Consider the following 19,751-nt stretch of genomic DNA (forward strand, 5'->3'; position numbering starts at 1 on the left):
AGAAGTGAAAACATTGGGAAATAGCTGAATTCTGTATTTAAGAGGAAGAATAAACAGGATTTGGTGATGAACTGGATGTTGGAGTGTGAGATAAATATAAGGGCCATAGATGACTCCAAGGTTTTTGGACTGAGTAAATGAAAAGATTGAGGTCCCCCTAACTGAGATGGAATGACTAGGTGAGCAGGCTTGGGGATAAGATAAAAAGCCCAGTTTGGGATATGTTCAGTTGAGATGCTTCTTAGACAACACAGTGTAGAGGGAGTTCTAGATATCAGTCCAGAGTCCAGAAAACAGACATGCTCTGAAGACACATAATTGTGGGAATTATGAGTATGTAGCTGTCATTTGAAGTCTTGAGATTGGATGAGACTATCAAAAGAGGGACTGCAGGTAAAATAGATGAGGATCAAAGACTTGAACCTTGCTCGGGGCACCCCAAGTTAAAAAGCCAGGGAGATGAGGAGGAATCACAAAAAGAGATTATTAAGGATAAGCAGCCAGGGAGACATGAAGAAAAGCAGAAGCACGGGAGTGGAAGCAATGGAAGCCTAGAAGTCAAGGGAAGAAAGTGTTTCAAGGAGGAGGAGTGATCAACTGTGTCAATTGCTAGTGACAGATCTAGTCCTATGAAGACTGAAAACTGGCCATTAGATTTAATGAACCAAAAGTCAATAGTGATGCCAAGAACAACAGTGTAGTGGTTTGGGGGCAGGGTTACAAAAGCAATAGAACTGGAGGAAAAGAATTAGAGATAAGAAAATACATAGAGACAAATTTCATGGAACCTACACAGCCCAGAATGGGAGCTTCATTTCTCATGAGGAGCATGTGTACAGGAAGTCGCTGGTCTCACCCTACTGGCTGAGCAAAATGGCTGTAACAAGAAAATCTTTGGGGTGAGGGTGGGATGCAAAACTGATGAAATGGTCATTTGTGAAACTGTTCATTTGTGGAAGTGGACATTTGGCAAACTAGCATTCAGCAAACTGGTCTAGAGCAGTCTGGATGGAGGACAGTCAATGACATGGTATATTCCAACAGGTCCATCTTTCCTCACCTGCTTTCAGTGCTTGAGTTTCTGGTGGAAGGGAGTCAAAAGTTTGTGATCCTGTGCACATCAGTCTCTCCACTCTCTCGGCTGTAATATCAAGGGGACTAGGAAGTTTCTGACACACCATAGCTGAAGTTTGTTGTTAAGTACTCAAAACCTTGAGCCAGTGCCTCCCACCAAGGCGAAGATTCACTGTATGCTCTAAATATGGAGATAACAAAGTCTGTCCATACAGAAAATGCATGTGTTATATGGCGACACTGCTTTATGCATCACATCTCAAAACATGCATACAATTTCAGGGAGTTCACAAACTCCTTAAAGTTCAGAAAGGATCCTCATAACAGGTATTTTAACACTGAGGCCCATGGAACAAATGAGAACAGAGCTTAGCAGGTTGGCTACAGGTGACCTTGAAATGAAACAATTATCTAACATAAACATCTAAATCATCTACTTATATTTAAATCTTAGTGTAGACATTTCTATTTTTACAGATTACTAAACAAACACAAAAGAATTGTCTTTCTAAAGAAGTTCATTAGTAATATTAAAACAAATTAGTATTAGTGTATTAATTATTAAAGTATTTAATACAGTTTCATGGTAGAACACTAAATAAGCAGGGAAGACTTATTTTGGATTGAATGTTATTTCCAGAGAATTTCTTGGTTGCCATAACGCATTGTTTTTTCTTGCTTTATCGAAACTATTTCATTAAAAACCATTAGAATAAAGGATACCAAGAACAGCATGGGATATGGGTAGCCACTGACTGCAAATGGCGTTGATCTGAACTTTAGGGTCTGAATGTCATGCCTCCTGGGCCCCAATTTTTAATCCTAAAGAAGTCACTATTTTATCAATTTTTTCTTTGTCCCTATAGTAAACACAAGATTGGAGGGGGAAAAAGTCATATGCACATATAAACAGGCAGTGGGAAAAAGGAACCCAACATTATTCGGCATATTTTTATCCTAATGTGTTACTTTTTCAAAAAAAGCTAAAAATGATTGAAGGGAATCCTGCCGCCACAGAAGGGGCCTCCTCAACCTCTACTCTTACACTTTCAAGTGAATCCTTCTTTAAGATTTCCCAGGAAGTACTTCTCCACAATCTCCTCAAGCAAGCTATATCAAGTGGTAAAGCAGCCTTACAAATAAGTGCTAACAAGTCATTATTTGCCTCAGGAATAACTTAGAAAATAAATGCACTAAAGCAAACTTGTATCAGACAAGTTATTTCCCAAGTTCCCCATTAATGATCCTAGCTATCAAGCACCTTTTCTACTTTAATAACTATGTTTTAAACTTGGGTTTGCATAAACAAAGGTCCAATGTTTCTTTCTATCCTTTTATCTCTTCACCTCAGCACTCTATAAAATATTGCTATCCTGTCCCTCCAACATCACCCTTTAGCTGGGTTACATAGACTTCTTTAAATTGCTTCCAAGCCCTGTAATCAACTCATCTGTAGAAGCTCTGTTCACTTTCTCATAACATGTCAGCTTTCTGAAATATGACTCATCATACTGGAAAGTCAGACAAATTATACTGCCTAAAGATGCCTAAAGGTAAACAATGTTATAAGAGTCTTACTTTTTCAAGATAGCATCATACAAACTCCATATATTTTCCAGGATCAACTGTACAAATAAAAGTTTCTTTCCTTTGGCCTGTACAAAAGAATATAGGGCTTAAGTTCCTGAACATTTAATAGGCACTTGTATATTCTTTCTTGACATGCTTTTATTATCAATAGGTTTCATTTCTACTTGAAAATATTCAAAAATAAAGTAGATGAAAGTAGTTATAAGAATGCACTAAACAGCCAATAATCCACAATCAATAATAACCCACTGTTCTTTCCTCTGGGAACCATAGACTTTACAAGTGATATGACATTCGTGGGTCATATTACCATGATTGCCATCAAACAAATACACACACAGCACACAAGCCAAGAGCTAAAACTTCACTCTGCACATGCAGGCTCTTTCCATGGACTTCAGTCTAAAATTACATTAGAAGAAACATAAAGCATTCTTAAATATATTTCTAAAAGTTCGCAAGGATAGGAAAATTTTGAAAACCCAAAAAACCCATCATTTCTCTTACCAAACTATGCAAAATGTTAACAGCAAGAGCACCTTGAGGGGTATACTCTCCCATATACATGAGGTGGGATATATTAATAAATTGATATCTCCTTTCTGAAGAATTACTGCCAACAGTATTAAGAAGTTAAAAGTCATTGGCTTAGAATGCTCGGTTTTAAGAAAAAGCATCATGAAGACATAAAACTTATGCACAAAGATGTCTATCATAACTCTACTTACAATATCAAAGCATTTGAAAAAAACTATTTCCATCTTGAGAATGATTCATAAATGATAGTGCTCTCACAAAATAAAATAACAGGGTGCTTACTGAATTATTTCATATAATCATCATAACTATCCTATGAGATAAGTGCTATTATCTCAATTTTACAGATGAAATAGCTGAGATAAAAGTCATACAGCCAGTAAGTGGTGGGCCAAAATTCAAACACAGAGTCAACTCTCAAGGCATGCTCTTTCCCACTTAGCTATATCCACTCCCTTTAAAATATATTGTTTATAAAAAAGCTTTTAATGGCAAGGGAAGATTTTCAGGATATGACAGAAGCAAAAAGGCAGCTACATTGTATAAACAGCATAATCTCAACTGAGGGATGTATATATCTATGTAAAAAGAATGAAAGAAATTACAACATCTACTACAGTGCTGGCTTCGATTTTTTTGTTTGCTGTGGCTTTATACTTGTGAGTACTTTCTCAAAAGCAATGTATATGATTTTCAATGAGAATAATTTATGAAATCCTGATTTTTACATTAAAAATAAAGCTCCAAGAAAATATCCTTTGAGGGTATACGACAGCATTCCTACCCACCTCTATCTATAGAAGGGGTTTCAGGGAGCACCCACCTCTCCCATCTACACTGCATGATGACCAGGATGCAGTGAGATAAGGCCTCAGCTGAGACTAGAAGGACAATGTGAGCCATACAGGGATGTCTAGAAGAGACATCTCTTTATGGTGAGAGACAAACAAATGCATGGCACAAAAGGTGTGTCTTCAAGTGCCCAAGATTTTAGGTCTTCTGAAAAAAAAAAGAAAAGAAAGAAAAGAAAAAGCAGTTCTTTGTTCACTATGTTAAAAGCACTAAGAATCTGTATGAACAATACCTGTGTATGAGACTTGTAAGCCTTTCCCAATTATATACAGTAAAAAACCCCTCAGAACTCACCTGCATAAATTAAAGCTGAATTACATTTATTAAAGATATTACAGTATAGGTTTTCATAGGCAAGAACATGACCAACAATCAAAAGGGGCATATACCACATTACCTGATCACCCTTCATGATCTTTTTAGCCTTCATATTTATATAGTAATCTCCCCACAAGGTTTTCATAAGAACTTCCTTTTTGATGCCAATTTTTTGACTGTAGATTCTGGCGAAGTGCTCAATTCTGAAAGAAGACCAAATGTTCATGTTATTAATAACAACGATTAGCATAGCTAATATTTGAACATTTCTGTGACAGGTACTGTTCAAACTTCTTTGCAAGTGTATTACTAAACTTAATCCACTATCCTGCAAAATTTCCCCATTTTACAGAAAAGGGTAATGAAGCACAGAGATATCACACAGGGAAGAAGTGAGGTGGGGATTTAAATCCAAGCGGTCTGGCTCCAAAGCCCATGTTCAGGTCTACACGAACATGAATTGTAATACATGCTATAGCTTTCTATCTTAATTTTGCACGTGTAACACAAGATAAAATTAGGGACAAGAAAATGCAAGCTCAGCTGCCTGTCACAACTATGCCAACAATAAACTTTATTTCAGCTACTCCTGCTATATGTGACAGTTGCTCACAAATGAAAGAAACTCTTGAGCCACAACCTGCCAAAACAAGTTTTTATTATCCTAGATTAATGGTAAACATACACACACTGACTTAACTCGCATCAGCCCACAGAGAAACCAGTTACCACCATGGTCTCCAGTCACAGGAGGACACTCAGTCAACAACTAAGGGTCCTATATACAGCATCTGCATTGCCTGGATAAAGGACCTAAGAAATACCTTCTCTTTAGAGAACAATATAATTTAATCTAAGATCTGAGATGAGAATTTTCAAAGTACCAGCATCTTGAAAGATGCCTGCTCAGGGGAAAAAAAAAAAAAAAAAAGGATATCCCCAGTTTTTTTCCACACCATACTGAAAGCTCAACCTAATGCAATCACAGAAGAAAAGGAAATAAAAAGTATACTGATTAGAAAAGAAGAAATAAAACTATCTTTGTTCGCAGGTGACTCTTTAATCACTCCTCCAGAAATGAAGACAAGGTGAAAGGCCGACATCCACTGGTAGAGTTCCTACGCCTCAAAAAAAAGCAGGCTCTGCCTTGCTGCCTACTCTGTGGATCCCTAAAAAGAGTCAGGCCTCCTCCTGGCTTCCTGTGTTTCAGCACACCCAGAACGGCACACAGAGCCTTACTACCAGATGTTAAGTCAGGATACCCTTATCATAAACTTTTCATTTATCAACACCCAGTTTTGCTAGGCAGGCTGTAACCTGCCATGCAGATTTGCAAATCCAATTCAGGACCTGCAGGCAGGTCCAAGGTTTACACATGGAAGGAAACAATAGGAGGCAACCACTGTGGACTGACTTCCCAGGCATTCTCCAACCTAACTTTAGAAGGGAGCCTTGTTCTTTAGTAGTGATGCTCCCTGGGGCCTCAATAATACAGCTGAAGCTTTGCTCTCCACACTGGTGACTTGGGTCTATTCTTAAATGGTTAAAACCGGAGATAATGACTGAGTGATGAACACATGAAACCTGTGACATTTTCTTTCTTTTAAATTTGAATTATTTGTTCACCTGATAAAGGACCAATTTTTGTATATCCTTCACCACTGACACTTAAATTCTGACTTTGATTATTCTATTCATATGGTTCATGTTCCTGTCTACTTAACCTGTGAAAATCTCCCCCAAACCATGTGCCTGCAGAGTTCTACTTGTAGTTCTATTTTTGTCTCATGCACTTTGTTGTTATGATAATTGATAGTTAATCTCTTCACTAGTAAATGTGTCAATTATCTGTACGAAAATTATCCTTATGCCATAATTCATTTACAATAAATGTTATTTTATTGTTAATATTGCCAAACCTCTCTTTTCATTCATATTTGGTTGGCATATCTGAGCCAAAGCTTTGTATGTAGCTTCTGTCCATTATGCCTTATGTTTATCTCTTTTATGTATCAAACTTATGGATTTATTTTTTTAATAAAATTTCCTTTCTAAAAAATATCTCCTTAGTAGGGGATTTCATAAATTTATTGGTAGAATCATTTATTGGCACAACTGTTTTGATCAGTTAGATTTCTAGTGTGGTTTCTATTCTTCCAGGATTTAAAAAAAATATTGATTTGTGTTACCCAGACTGTGCTATACATTCTTTTATCTTTTACAATGACATGTCAGATAAATATCCTGCTCTTAATTCTGAAAGTGGTAAACTTAAAATATTTTTATAAATAAATACTCCCAAAACCTCTATCAAAATCATAAATTATAGTAAGACACTTGCCCATTTGCTTAGGCTAGGCTCTTCTAGTCCACCATATAAAATATTCACACATGTGTACACATACGGGTACATAAATCTTTCAAAATCTTGTTTCTTGTCCTTTTCATTCTTTTTTATCCCATAGTTACCACAAAATTTGCTTAACATCAAGCCATTTCACATTACTGCTAGTGCTTTTATTTATTTTTGTCACTAGTTACCATTTTTAAACACTGACAATTTGTAGCACTTCTCCATTCTTGAATTCTATTTTAATTCATTTCCTCTACAGAGTAATTGCAAACAAGATTCTAAGAGACCTGCAGAAAGATTTATATTCCAAGACTACTGATCTATTCGTTGCGTATCTTGCTGAATGACAACTCAGTCAAGTATGAAATTACTGAGCCACACACCCTTTTGCCCTCTAAGCTACCCAGTGGATTAATGTTAACTACAGAATTCTAAGACTCAGTTACACAAAGACAAGTATGTTTAATACAAAGGGCTTTTTGTTGTCTTTGCTCTCCTGTCCCTATTCTATAAGGTTGAGGACTCAGTTCTATGTATCTAAAACAAGAACTTGGATTCTTGATGCTACCCATTCAAGTTAATGTGCTTCTGCTTTTCAGAGCAGACTCTCCCAGATTAACATCAATTAACAGGATAGATTGAGGCAGAAGATCTAGGTTCAGCCTCTAGTCACACTTCTTAATCCTTTCCCACTGCAGAGTTTATAGAACCATCTTGCAAATTCCGGAATGTGCTCATTTTCCACCTTTTGTGACACATGCAGCTGTCAACTTGGCCTATTAACTGGCATTTTAGAGGAAAATGAGAAGGAAAAAATGTCTCTGGTGCTTTCATTTCCACCACTACTTTCCCATAAATTCACCTATCAACTTGTTGAGAACAGACACTAGCCAATCTCTTAATCTGACCTTGTCTAATACAGGGGAACATTCATTTATTGGCTGATAGTATCTAAAAATGTCAAAAGTAAGATCTACATAAATTACCCTTATTCTATCCATTCAACTTCCTCCCCATTCCTTTTCCTTCCACAATAAACCTCCCCCAATTTGTGGGATTTGGACTAAAATTAGCATAAAACATTAAATCACTTATGAAAATCACTGTGAGAAAGGGACAAGCCTCCCACCTTGTGGCTTACTAGCAGAATGCTCACAAATCAGGAAATCAACAAGACTGACCCTATTATACGACTGAATGAATCACTGTGAATGAAACTGAAGAAAGTCTTGAAATCATCTTAGCCTAATATTCTTGTTTTTTCAGATAAGTAAACTGAGGCCTAGAAAGGTGATAATGACAACCCATCAACCATATATGAAAAGTGCAAATTCTCAGCAGGTTCACAATTTCTATTTTCATCACATATGCTTTACTTCAGTTTATTTAGCTCTACTATGATCTTTCGGTCATCAAATGGACTAAGATATCTATAAGTTATTACAAACAGAAAATTATGATATTATATTACACTGCCCAAGACAAAATCTGGTCAAAGGGAAATTGGAGAACAAGTTCCTGTAAAAAGGAAAATACATTTTAAAAAACGAAGCCAGAGATTTGTTAGGCTACTCCCAAGCCTTGCATTGTAGTCAGCTCCTGATCCTTTCTTTCTTTCCAATTCTAAGTCATACTGATACATATTTCATGAAGAGACTCTGTTTCCTCCTAGTGCATCATTTCTAGTTCTATGATCCCTGCAAATTACATGCAATATCTAGCCCACAACTAAAGTTAACTACAGTTATGGTCCCACTATTTATCCAAACCACAGACATTTATCTCAAAGTAATAATCTTTTAACTACATTTGGATTTTTTGATTCCACCAGTCAGAAATTGTTGTAGTTGAAAAATGTGATCAATTATCTACTCCATTCTGAAATCCAATGTCACTGTTAACATGGCCTCAGCATGTACAAATTCGGGAGAGGCAATAAGAAGAAATAAGGATCCATCTACCCCATAGGGAAGACACCAAAGAACCATGTCAAGAAAACACAGGCTTCAGACTCAGGCAGACTTTAATCTTAATATCAGCTCTGCCTCTTAGCAGCTGAGTGATGTTGAACAAAATTACTTAATGTTCTTGAGACTTAGATAATAAATACTAATATCTATTTCAAAGGAGTGTTGTCAGAGTTTTTGGTGAAATAATTTAAATAAAGTGACTAACTCAATATTTAGCATATGTACATCCTCAATAAAGCTAGACTAACTTTTGCTACTGTTGGTATAAAAGTTGATATATTTGTTCATCTATGTATAAATAACTTTAAGATAAAGAAAAAACTAACAGGAAATAAACTGATCTAAGGAATACAGTGGGATCCTTTTGTGGTATACATTTGAATTTACTCAAGAATAGAGTTAAAGTTAAAAATCAATTGTATATAAAATCTATAAAGAAATGCAAGACTGGCTCAATATTCAAAAACATCAATCAATGTAATATTCCATATTAACAAGCTAAAGAAGAAAAATCATACAAATATATTAATACAGAAAAGGTATGTGACAAAACTTGACACATTCATAACGACTTTCAAAAAAATAAGAATATTAGCGGACTTCATCAACTTGATAAACGACATCTAAAAACAGCCTGCAGCCCTAACATTATTTCTAATGGTGAAAGGCTTAATGCTTTCCTCCTAAGATCGATAACAAGGCAAGGATGTCCGCTCTCATCAATGTCAGTCATATAGTGCTGGAAATTCTAGCCAGTGCAATCAGCAAAAGAGAAAACAGCATGGAGATAGAAAAGGAAAAAAATACAACAATTCATATTTGCAGACATGATTGTCTCGTAGCAAATTCCAAAATATCTACAAAGGACTTCAAGTGAGTTCAGCAAGGTGACAGTATACAAGATCAACATACAAAAATTAATTGTATTTCTATATACTAGATGAATGTGTCAACACCAAAATTAAAAATATCATTTATAATCATTCAGAAAAATGAAAAAGTAAGTGTAAATCTAACTCAACATGCATAGCACTTATATGCTGAAAACTATAAAATGCTCATAAAAGATTTTTAAAAATTTTAAATAAATGGAGAGGCATAGTGTTCATGGAACAGAAAAGATTCAACTTAGCAAAGATGTCAAAATTCTCCCCAAATTAACAGGTTTACCAAGCAATTTCCATCAAAATCCTAGCAAAATGTTTTTGCAGATATAGGTAAGATTACTATAAAATTTACGTGGAAAGGCAAAGGCCTTGAACAGCAAAAGTAATTTTGAAAAATAAAAATAATGTGGACAGAAATAATCTACCTGATTTCAAGACTTATTATGTAGCTAAACTAATCAAAATTATGTGGTACTGTTGGAAAGACACATAGATTAATGGAACAGAACAAAACACTCAAAAACAGACCCACACAAGTATGCCCAACAAAAAACTGTGCATTTTGACAAAAGCACAAAAGCAATTCTATGGAGAAGAGATAACCTTTTCAACAAAGGGTTCTAGAGTAAATGGAAATCCATAGGCCCTCTCCCCCACAAAAGAAAACCTCAACCCAAGCCTCACACTTTATACAAAAGTTAACTCAAAATGGGTCATGGACTCAAATGTAAAAGGTAAAACTAAAACTTTTAGGAAAAAATGAGAGACAATCTTTAGGATCTAGAGCTAGGCAAAGAGTTCTTCAACTTGACTCTAAAATCAAGATCCATAAAAAGAAAAGATGTTAAAGGAAACTTCAGCTAAATTAAAAACTTTGCTCACTTTGATGGCTGGGCGCGGTGGCTCATGCCTGTAATCCCAGCACTTTGGGAGGCTGAGGCAGGAGGATCACCTCAGGTGAGGAGTTCGAGACCAGTCTGGCCAACATGGTGAAACCTCGTCTCTACTAAAAGAAACACAAAAATTATCCGGGAGTGGTGGTTCACACCAGTAGTCCCAGCTACTCAGGAGGCTGAGGCAGGAGAATCGCTTGAACCTAGGAGGTGGAGGTTGCAGTGAGCCAAGATTGCGTCACTGCACTCCACCCTGGGCAACAGGGCAAGACTCTGTCTCAAAAAAAAAAAAAAAAAACCCAAAACAAACAAACAAATAAAAAAACTTTGCTCACTTTGAAAGACACTATTAGAGGATATGAAGCCAAACTATAGACTGGGAGAAAATATTTGCAAAGCACAAAAGACTAGTGTTTAGAATAGAAAAAATCTCTCAAAACTGAAGAGTACCAAAAAAACACAATAAGAAAATGGGAAAGGATGTGAAAAGACTTTTCACCCAAGAGGACCTACAGATGACAAATCAGCACATGAAAAGATGTTCAAGGTAAACCAGCTGTCAGGAAAACACAAATTAAAACCACAATATCATATTAGTACACACCCAACAGAACTGCTAAAATGAAAACAGTGACAACACCAAACGTGAACATTTGGAGAAACTGGATCACTCATGCATGCATTGCTGGTGAGAATATAAAATGGTACAGTCCCTCTGGAAACAGTTTGGTAGTTTCTTTAAAAACTAAACATACAACTACTATATGACCCAGTAACTGCACTCCTAGGCATTTATTCCAGAGAAATGAAACTTATGTTCACACAAAAACCTACACATGAATGTTTATAGCAGCTTTACTCATAATGGCCCAAAAAGGAAAATAAAAAAACACCAGATGTCCTTTAATGGGTGAATAGTTAAACTGGGGTACATCCATACCATGGAATACTACTCAGCAACAGAAAGGAACCAACTACAGTAATAATGCATGCAATAACTTGGATAAGTCTCTAGAGAATCATGCTAAGTGAAAAAAGTCAATCCAAAAAATATTACATATTTTTTTGGTTCCACATCTATAATATACTGTTTTGATTCCATTTCTGTAATACCCTTGAAATGAGAAATTTGGAGATAAGATAAATGGTTGTCAGGGGTTAAAAAGGGTTTGAGGGTGAGAAGGAAGTAGCTGTGGCAATATAAGGGCAACGTAAGGGAGCCTTGTGGTGATAGAAATGTTTTGTATATTGATGGCAAATGGCAAAGTCCTGCTTGGTTATTGTACTACAGTTCTACAAGATGTTATCATGGATAGGAGGCAGTTACTGGGTAAAGGGCACCAGAGAACTCTCTGTATTATCTCTTACAACTACAGGTGAATCTATAGTGATCTCAAAAAGTTTCATTAAAAAAAACCAATTGTATATAAAATTCGCAAAGAGATTTAATCAGATTCAAACAGACTTACCCAAAGCCCCACCCATCTATGGCACTGGTAAACACCATATTTCCCTGTTCTGGAGAGAAGTAAAGGTGAGAATCATCTGTGTCCTCCAAGCCAGTGCTCCAGTCATATACTTGCTCTCCTTGTTCAGAATTTGGATTCACTTGGGATTCAGTCTCTCTCTCTGCTCTTTCTCCTAGGACTTTAGAAGTAAAAAGAGTTCCTGTGAGTGCATTAATCTAGGAGAGATGGTGAAATGGCAGAGTGTCATTCAGATGCTTAGCATGCTCATGGCAGGAGAAACACTGTTTAACCTGTGTTGGGGCTGGAATCATCAGTCCGTTTGGGCTCATTAAGCACACACGAATGGAGGTGACATTCACAATCAGTGAATAACTTAGATTTATCCATTCTTCCTAAACTCAGCATAACTAAATTATAAGGTTTTTGGAAGGTCATTGTGTGATTATTATTATTATTAGTTTAATGTAAATGTTAATGTGTCATATCCTTAATTTGTTTTTCAGTACTGAGGCCTAGTATCACAAAGTACTCATGATTTCCAACCCCACAATCCTAGTTTGTAACCTTAGTCCATTGCCTTGCCCATCTCTCACATCAGTTGTCTGAAATGTGCACTACTCTCTTCAGGCCCTCTTCCCAACTCCTAATCCTCAACTACTTTCACTCCCAAATAGGCAGTAATCTTATGTCCTACCTCAGAAAGAAAATGGAACCTATTACTCAGATTTCCTTCAAGTGCCCCACATCCCAATCTACAAGCTCACTTATGTCTGCAAATACCACTGACCTTTCTCCTGCCAATGGAGGGCAGGAGTTATTTTACCTGTTTCTAATTTTTTTCTTTTTTTTTTTTTTTTAGGCAGAGTCTCGCTCTGTCGCCCAGGCTGGAGTGCAGTGGCATAATCTTGGCCACCATGCCCAGCTAATTTTTTGTATTTTTAGTAGAGACGGGGTTTCACCTTGTTTGACAGGATGGTTTCAATCTCCTGACCTCGTGATCCACCCGCCTCGGCCTCCCAGTGTGCTGGGATTACAGGTGTGAGCCACCACACCTGGCCTACCTCTTCCTATTTCTACAAGGAATGATATCCATCCATCATTCTTTTTCACTGTTCTACTTTTATTGTTTCCTGCCTTTAGCAAATAAATATACTCAAGTTGCTCTCATCAATGCTTTCCACTATCTTGAGGAAGAAATTTCAAACTCCTATGCATGGCATACGAGGTTCATCAACATCTAAATCCATATCCTTTTTCCCATCTCTTGTCACTGTTTAACATGATCTAATTAATCAGCTATAAAACAATTTGCAGTTCCTTAAATTAAACACTGTACTGTGCTTTTTCTTGCTTTTATGACTTTGCCTGTCATATTCTTCTCTTTTGAATGCCCTTTTCCTAACTGCCTGCCTGGCAAACACCTACTTTACTTCCATCTCAAGGTTTCCATTCTATGATTTCTAACTCATTCTTCCCTCTTGACCCAGACTGGGTTAGATGGCCCTTATCTATGCTGTCATATCACACCCAGGGCTTATCTCATTGTTCTCCAAATATCTCTTTGTTTGTCTCCCCCACTATACTGTGAGCTCCTTGAAAATAGGGATTCTGACCCGTCCATCTTACATTCACAATCCCTAGTGCACAATGGACATTCGATAATTCATTTATTCAACATACATCTATGAAATATTTGCTGAATAAATAAATGAATGAATGCTTGGGTAAAATTTCCTCTAACACTAGGTAATAAAATACTACAGACAGGTAATAAGATCTTAATATTGCTTCATTTTGGAACCAAGATACAATGTTTTAAACAAGACAGCCTATTGTCCAAGCTTTACATGATGGGTGCTTCCAAGAAATGGAAGGCACTACTGAGAACATGCTTATTCTGTTGCCTCTGTTGTAGAATAACACCAACATGTATGAATCTGAAGTGGAAAAGTTTACTTTTCTGTACCAATGGCTCATACCCAGCTCAGTAACTTCCTTAAAACTCTTCTTCAAGGCTAAATTTTTTAGATACTAAAAATTAAAATACCTGTTCTAAAATACTCTTGAGGTGAGAATAGGCCTCTTGTGGGGTGAATTTCAGTTCCACTATCAAGTGATATATCTTATTAATCACTAAAACTGGATGGATGTTTTCAAGCCAAGCTTCTCACAGAACTGCCTGTGTCTGATAAAAACAGAAAGAAAAATGTAAAACTCATGATTTGAAATAATTAGAGCACATTAGACACCACTCTAGACTATGCCAGCCACACAAAGGTATTCAATAGGCATTCACAAAGTATGTATACAGCACAGTAGCAAAGGACTACAGACAAGAAATCATCATTGCCTTTATGTAACTGACAGTTAAGAAGGATAAATAAGGCTGGGCATGGTGGCTCACACTTGTATCTCAGCACTCTGGGGGGCTGAGGCAGGCGGATCGCTTGAGGCCAGGAGTTCAAGACTAGCCTGACCAACATGGTGAAATCCTGTCTCTACCAAAAATACAGAAATTAGCCAGGCATGGTGACACATGCCTGTAATCCCAGCTAATGTGGAGATTGAGGCATAAAAATCACTTGAACCCAGGAGGCGTAGGTTGCAGTAAGCTGAGATCGCACCACCGCACTAAAGCCTGGGGGACAGAGCAAGACTCTGTCTCAAAACTAAAACAAAAACAAAGTATGTTAAATCAAAGTCATCATCTCTAAGATCCCTTCAGAACTCTGGTGATTTAACTCCTTCACAGACTGGAATGTTACCAAATGTGAAATATAAAACCAATGTTCTGATTGTCAGTGAAATGCCTCAAGTCAATCAGTTCCCCTTCTTTCCTCACCCTTAACCATTTAAATATTTTTTCATCACAATCCATTACCTGTGGACAGACTCCTTCCACAGCATCTACCACAATGATGCATCCATCACAAATGCGAACAGCGGTTGATACTTCTGAGGAAAAGTCCACGTGTCCTGGAGAGTCTATCAGATTAATCAGGTACTCCTCATTACCTAAAATACAATTTGTAAATGCACATTTTCAGTTGTGCAGGTATATAATGCTCTTCCTCAGGCATTCTAGAATAAGAAAGCTGAAAGCTTCTAAGAAAAAACTGAGCAAAGCCAGAGGAGTCAAACACTCAGTCAAGAGCTATCATTCCAACTTTTCCCACTGATGGGACTACTGATTCCAAATAGCATCTACATAAAATGCCAAAGGACTTTATTTATTATTCTAATAGTTACCACTTAAGAGCTTAGTAGGAGCCAGCCACTGTGATACTCACTTTTAATGTGCTAATCATATATTATTGAATCCTTACAATATCCCCGTGAGATACATATTACTATTCTCCTTTTACAGTTTAGGAAATTGAAACTGAAAGAGATCAATGCCCAAGAGCCTGACAGTAAAAGCTGTTCAAAGGGCCAACAAAGCAGTTGGCCAAGTTCTTCCCTACAATTTATCAAAGGGCAGTGTATGAATCTGCTCAATCAAGATTTAGATTTAGACTCAATTCTACAAAATATGTAGATTTAGACTTAATGCTACAAAAGATTTAGACTCAATTCTACCACAACTTAAGGAGCAGTTACTATGTGCCAAGCAGTGCACTATGTGCTCTCCCATTAATATCTCCTTCAATAGTCTCAACAGACAAATGTATTAAACTTATAGTAGGGTGATGGCACACCCTGAGTTGTCTGGTTTTAGCACTGAAATTCCCACATCCCATCAAAGCCCTTAGTCCCAGGCAAACAAGAAAAAAAAAAGATCATCCTAGGTTATAAAGAGTTATCATTAAACACAACTTAGTATACCATGCAGAAAATTAGTAATACTTTAGAATTCTGCACTCATTCCCCATTATTGATAAATTTGATATAATTCTCTTTTAAAGACAGATTATTTGAATGCTCAAACACATATTTTACTTTTGCTCCTCCCCTTAACTCAGAGTTTAACTTGAATGTGCTCAAGAATGACTGTAAAGTTGAGTATCCTTTATCTGAAATCCAAAATGCTCCAATGAGCATTTCCTTTTTGTGCCATGTTGGTATTTGAAGAGTTTTGAATTTTGGAGCATTTCAGATTTTGGATTTTCAGATTTGGGATGCTCAACCTGCAATTTATGGGCCATTACGTGATACTGATGATAAACACCACCACCACAATAACCACAACCAGCACTTAACATCTGTGGACTGCCTATTCATGGCTGGCATTGTTCTAAGCATAATACAGAAATTATCTGATGTTTACTTACAACAATCCCCTGTAGTAGTTACAACTATTAGCCCAATTTTATATAGCAGGTAACTAAGGCACAGAAAAGTATTTTTCTCAAGGACATCCAGCTAGAATCCCACTCTGAGGTTGACTAAGATCACACAATTCCAAATGATAGAGCATAAGTTCAAATCCACTTAACTCCAAAGACCATACCTCTAACCACTACACTCAGAAGGCAGTAACTTTCACCTCACATGCCAAGATTCCACTGCTAATGAATTCCTAAAACACCAGGTGAAGCATTCCCAAGTGTACTGAGGCTCAGTGGGAAAGACTGCCATCAGTTAGCAACAGACTGCCTTCTTCAGTACCACTCCACCCCGCTGCCTCCTGGTCTTTTCAGGCAAACTGCTTTATGAGAAACCATTGCTCTGCTGAAACCACCAGAGAAGGCTCCAACCAGAGAAGACCATGGAGATCTCCAGTGAAAATCCAAGAAGTCAAATAACTAGAGCCCTGGAGCAATGGTCCACTGGACCTCAATCGAGCCTTCCACTGTCAGATCTCCTAGCCAACATTTTCCATAAGTACCATGGTCTCAACCAAGTACACCAGAGAAAAAGGAGCAGGTCTAGTAGTGGTCTGGGGTCTTATCATATAAAATTAAAGCTGTGAGATTCTTAGAATCACTCAACATTTTCTCAGCCTAAGCCTTTATTCCATAGAAAAACATGCTAACACCCTCAAAAGGTAAGAGACTGACCCAAGGTCCCAAAAGAAGCAAGCCAGAAATACACCCAGGGCTATCTAACCATCTTAGTCACTTCTCGGGTCTTAGATTCCTTCATACTTTGCAACTGGGGAAACAACACTTGCCTGTTCATTTAGCTAAACTCCAGACTTTAGAGTGGGAGAACTTCAAGCACTTTTCCATCCTTTGTGATACGACCGGGACCTGATACTGAAGTTTCAGAGACTGGGTCTCCAGTCAAGGTCTTTACAGAGTCTAAAAACACACTTGTACAGAAATTTCAGGCTTCCTATACAACAGTGCTCTTACCTTTTGTTGGAGTTACAGACCTTTTAGGGAATAGTCAGGAAAATGAATACCTATCTACCTATCTACGCTCCCCTAAGTACACACCCATTTCCAGATTCTTTGAAATTCATTCAGGAAGGGCAGGTTCAGATCTAGAGAGGAACTGAAAGCTAGAGACACACCAAGTGTTTCCACCTGAAAATCTACATCCTAAAAAATAAGTGTCTGATCAAATAATACAGCTGAGAAATACAGCCAGCCTTGGAGCTCACATCACACATACATATTAAAGGTTCAGAGAAGCCCTGTGAGAAGTCTGTCCAACTCTGTTTAACCTGGAGTTCCTCAAACATATTTAATGGTGAGAAAGAGGAAATGCCATGGTCAGCTACACAGCTGACAAAGGCTTGGCTCAGCTCTGAGCCAGGCCTCCCAATTCCTCTTTCAATGCCTTTTTCATCTTAACCCTTTCCAAACAACTTTAACCTAAATTTCAAAGGTTGGGGAAAGAAGTCCCATATCCATTAGAGAAAAAAAGTCCACAAGCACAGCTCTTCTGCTGTGACTTCAGCCACATTATGTCTCTTTAAAAAATGCCATTTACCACTTTTGTGTGTGTGTGATCAAATTAAAAAATACATAAAAACAATTACAGGGCTTATCATGCTAGATATTATTATTATTGCTAGTGGAAATTATTTAAAAAGTAGAAAATGCATAACACTTTTCAGGAGACAAAATTGTTTAAGCATGCTAAATGATCTTTCTGATTTGTAACAAAGTCCTGAAGCTACATATTGAACTAATCCCTGCAATAGCATTCAGGGACAGAATGCTGCTGCTTTACTTCCCAGGCATTCCAAACTAAACTGCTTCATTTCAAGGCACAGATCTAATCAGTCAAGCAACAATCCAATCTTTTTATGTTCCAGGGAACTGAAAAAAAAATGGGAAGACCTGAAGTTAATTATGGGAGATATCTTCCAGACAATTTCTGCTGCTAATAGGGAGTTATGGGAAAAGAATTGCTCCCTTGCCCATGGTTTTAAAGTGCCATGGATAATTGTCTGACAGAAGGTGCACACTTGTCACTAGGACCTGCCAAAACATCTCTGTATTCAGTAAAACTACATGTAAAGAGTTTAGTGTTCAACTTCCAAAACACTGGAAATGTTCACTAACGCATACATAGAAAGCTGACAAGAGAAAGCTTTCCATAAAATAAAAAAGAAAAACTGAAGTTATGGATGACGATCTGAACCTCCTGAAAAGTGTCCTTTATGTTTCAGTGTATTGGTAGAATATTTTGCCTGACAACAAAAATAACAGAAATATAGGCAGAACCTGAGTTATCTGAAGACATGTTCCTAAATTCCTTATGTATGAACTTATACATAAGTTGTACACCAACTATAAAGTAACCACAAGTCTCCCTCCACAGGAAATATCACTTTTTATTTTTTAAATTTTTTTAAGATACAGGGTTTCACTGTAACATTCAGGCTGGATGCAGTGGCACAATCATAGCCCACTACAGCCTCAAACTCCTGGGCTCAAGTGATTCTCCTGCCTCAGCCTCCAGAGTAGCAGGGACTGCAGGCACACAAGGGTAATTTTTATTTTATTTTTTGTAGAGATGGGGTTTCACTGTGTTGCCCCAGCAGGTCTCAAACTCCTGTCCTTAAGTGATCCTTCTGCCTCGGTCTCCCAAAGTGACAGGATTACAGATGTGAGCCACTGAACCTGGTTACCTTTTATATCTTAAATCAATACTATGTTTTTACATTTTAAATCAATGTATAAATTTATAAGTTATAAATCAACTAATATAGCTTATTTGACAGAATTGTAAAGCACAATTGTAAAGCTGAGACAGGTAACAGGGTAACTATCTTTATGAGAAGCCTGCCACAAGGAGAGGTGAAGGGTGGTTGACTCTGATGGTATGTGTCAAAACTGAGATGGGGTCAGGCACAGTGGCTCACACCTATAATCCAAGTGCTTTGGAAGGCCAAAACAGGAGGATCACTTGAGCCAAGACCAGCCTGGACAACATGGTGAGACCATCATCTCTACAAGAAATTTAAAAAATTAGCCAGGCATGGTGGCACATGCCTGTAGTCTTAGCTACTGGGGAGGCTGAGGCAGGAGGACTGCTTGAGTCTAGAAGTTCTGGGCTGCAGTGAGATATGATCACCACTGCACTCCAGCCTGGGTGATAGAATGAGACTCTTGTCTTTAAAAAAAAAAAAAAAAGTGACATGGGTTAGGAAAATGAGAGGAAAAAATGATCTAGAAACAACTATGAATAGCAAACTGATTTAAGTTTTCTTTTGCTGCACAAACCCAACCCAAAGGCCTCTCCTGACCTTCCTCCAACATGAAACTAGACCCCATTCAGACCACTTCTGATTACATTTTGCCTCACCCACTTTTGGTTTTTCTCAGTATGATGCCAGTCCACATCTGCCACCCAGTACTGTAGCCACACCCTGAACTCTGACATCATTGAGAACTTCTCCACCTTTGAAG

General features: G+C 37.5%; 1 protein-coding gene and 1 pseudogene across 1 annotated transcript in view; both read right to left on the minus strand.

The window, feature by feature from the left end:
* The window catches only part of LOC100580626 (elongation factor-like GTPase 1), a 393,155-nt gene that overhangs the window by 356,305 nt on the left and 17,099 nt on the right, over positions 1–19,751 (minus strand). The gene's annotated exons all lie outside the window — the stretch shown is intronic.
* LOC115835577 overlaps positions 1–19,751 on the minus strand; it is a 68,771-nt pseudogene that overhangs the window by 32,583 nt on the left and 16,437 nt on the right.

Source organism: Nomascus leucogenys, chromosome 6 (genome assembly GCF_006542625.1).
Source record: "Nomascus leucogenys isolate Asia chromosome 6, Asia_NLE_v1, whole genome shotgun sequence".
Lineage (NCBI taxonomy): Eukaryota > Metazoa > Chordata > Mammalia > Primates > Hylobatidae > Nomascus > Nomascus leucogenys.